Source organism: Falco biarmicus, chromosome W, assembly GCF_023638135.1.
Source record: "Falco biarmicus isolate bFalBia1 chromosome W, bFalBia1.pri, whole genome shotgun sequence".
Lineage (NCBI taxonomy): Eukaryota > Metazoa > Chordata > Aves > Falconiformes > Falconidae > Falco > Falco biarmicus.
Window position 1 is genome coordinate 8,102,274 of NC_079310.1, and position 3,307 is coordinate 8,105,580.

A 3,307-nucleotide genomic window follows, 5' to 3' on the forward strand; every position below is an offset into this window, starting at 1 on the left:
GCACTGCCAGAGGAGACTCCGGGCTGCCCGTGTCCCCTGGACCCAGTGGGCATTGCCGCCTGTTTGGCCACTCTCCAGGCTGAGCAGTGTGGTCATCCTCAGGGCTCCAGTTCAAAAAGGTACTTAAACTCAGCATTAGGAGCACGCACCGTCCTGCTGCCAAGCGTGATGGATCTGTAACTATTCTGAAGTGATCCATGAATATTGCATGTGGATCCACTTATTGAAGCCTCAGCTGCATGGATGCCTGGGTCTGGTTTAATAGGCGGCTGTCAGGAAATGCAAGCAAGGGAGGAATAGTTTGAGATTAGCCTTTTTGCTGCCAGCAGCAGAGGGCTGTTAAGAGGCGGCAGGGCAGGGCAGGGAGAGACCAGGGGGCTACTGCTTGTGCTGAGCCCAGGGGGGGACACCAGCAGTCGTGGGTGCTCTCAGCTGTTTTAAAGCATTCCCTGCCATGCCACCCCCCCCCAGCTGTTTGATTGCTAGCCTTAAAGCAAACCACCCACATGTCCGGGAGGGCTGCCTGCTGGCAGAGCCCTGGGCAGGAGTGGGGGGCTGGGGACCACCACCAGCATGGTCCTGCTGGAGCTGCAGGGCGAGGAGGGATGGAGGGTGCCAGTGTGGCCCCCATTGCAGCACCCAGCCCTGGGGAATGCGGAGCCGGTGGGTGCCCAGCTCTGGGGCTGAGTGTCCGACAGCCTGGAGGGGCAGGGAGGAAGGGGGAAGGAGAGGTGACAGTGACCTTGGAGTCTCACTGCAAACTTCTGTGGTTGTTTTTAATCCCCCAAAGCAAGGCTGGTGCAGTGGCAGAGCCGCTGCTGGTTTCAGCAGAGGTAGGGTTTCATCCGAGCATCTTGCTGCCGTTCGGGCAGCTGGAGGGGAATGGGCAAGATATGAACTGTGCATGGAAAAGCCCCTCCAAGTGGGGGTTTTGCAGTAATTTACTCAGTGACATTTAGTCAGAAGTTGGAGATTATACCTTAGCTTAATTCTACACATTAATCAACAAGAGAGGGAACATTTTATTTTTACATAGATAGGCACCGTCCCTCTCCCATTTACACTGTGTGGCTCCATCGATTTCATTAGGATCCATCAGGCAGAAATGAGAGCGGAACTTGGCCCTCTTAATTAAGACGACTGTTGCTAAAGGCGGAATGATGGAAAATAATTAACCCTGTAAAAAACACATGATGCTGAGAAGGAGAAATACATAATTTAGGAATCAGGAGGCTGTTATGCAATATTAATTGCAGACAGCATGTCTGAACAGCACGAATACCGAGAGTCATGCCGCTCATCTCAAAGCCACTGAAGAAGGCCAATTTTGCTCTTGACATTAAATGAAGAGCCCAAAGACACATTTCTAGAGCACATGGCTGCATTTGCGGGGAGCAGGGGGTCTGTGCCGGTCAGGAGGCTCCCCGTGGCACAGGGAGTTTGTGCTGTGCACAAATCTCCCCTCCTAGATCTCTGCTGGGCATGGACAAATACACTGCCTCTGCCAGAAGAAGCTCAACCAATTTCATTAATTAAAGTTCTAATTGTGCTAAGGGAGCTTTGACCTCCTAGGAGGACCTTTGCCCTTCTTTGCAAAGAAAATTGGATTATTCCTACTAGTGTTGATTTGTCAGTGCCGCCTTTGCTGCTAAAATATTCTTTCTACTTCCTAATCAAATGACTTAAAAAAGCCAAACATGGAACTTTCAACAGCAATAACAAATGCGCCTATTTATTTAAACAGGCACAAGAAATAGTAATTCAATAGGCAATTTCTAGGGAAGGCTATAAATGAATGCAAGCAGAAGATCCACTTGTCCCTGATGATGTTCTAGGGGTTGGATACTGGATTTAAAAGCTCCTCCAGTGCTTTTTAACACAAAAGCATTACTTAGGAACCAGAGAAATGTCTTAGAGGTTGGGATTGTTCATCACACCAGGGATGGGGATAACAGCAGTGAGTAGCTGAATAATTTCAGGAGGACATTACCGCGGTTGCATGGCAGACAGGACCAGGAGTGTAAACACACGTGTGCACCATATAGCCCAGCAGTAAACGAGCCTGGGGGGCTCTGGGTGCCCTGGGGGGCTGTGGCAAAGGCCAGGCTGCAGCGGCAGGGCAGGCAGGTCTCCCGTCCCCTCTCCCACGGCCATGGCTGCAGCACCCACATCCTGCTGGCTTCAGCACTGAAGGCTTGTGCCAGCAGGGAAGGGCATGGCGGCAGCATGGGGACTATGGGGCAGCATGGGGGCTATGGGGGGCTGTGAGGTAGCACAGGAACCACAGCGCCCTTTCACTTCCTCTGCCAACCTTTTCCTGCGGGATCATGCAGGGGCTTCGTGCATCATGTGCACACCTAAGCCAGAAAGGCAAACTGTGCCACTGTCACGCTGCAGAACCACTTGGCCAGGGCGCTATTTCACCATTGATGAAACTTTTTTACCACATTGGTTCCCATATTTTACACTCAAAGGCAGCTCCATAATTGTGGGAGGGAAAGAAATTGGTGAAAAAAATCAGTTAATGCTCATTTCCTATATCATTGTCATTAATGGCAAAACAGATAAAAACCTTTTTCTTGTTTAATTGTTGGCAGGTAAAAACGGTTTTGCAAGAACCGTGACTCCCGTTTCCTTCCTGCTTACGGAGAAGAGGACGAGGATGTGACTTGTGCAGGAGCACAGAGGTAGATAAACCAACAAGAAAATCCTCAGACTGACTTAAAATCTCACCTCCGCTTGTCAATGGGCTTCAGGGGCTGAGTCGGAACCTGGATTGAGCGATTCAGTCTGATGAAACTCTGTATTCCTCTGCTGCCTTATGCACTTCAGCCTAGAGAAAAGCATATTGCCTGTTACGTGCACCTCAACCTCTGAAGCTGGCCCTGGCCTGGAGTTCCCCAGATCCATGTTTTGCTGGTGTACCAGAAGAAGACATCTTATTTTAGGGTGCTCCTTCAAGGCCACCCTTCCCGGTCTGCACTGTAGTGCCAGACACAAGGAGTGCTTGGAGGACCTGCGCCGTGGACAGTCAAACAGGTGTCTGAGGTCCGTGAGCCAAGTGAGGGTGCCTGGTCCATCAGGGCAGGGCAAGGGGACGGTGACCTTGCCAGTGCCGAAGGCATTGTGCTGGTCTTTGATGAGGCAGCGGGTGTTTCCCAGGCTGCGGCTGCTCCCCACCTTTTTGTTTACATTCATGAATAAGAGGCCAAACTTCACCCAGTAGAGATGTGTCCGTACAATTAAAACATTACCTATTATTATCCAGAGCTTTTAACCAATTATTTGTGGTAGTTTTATAGCACGG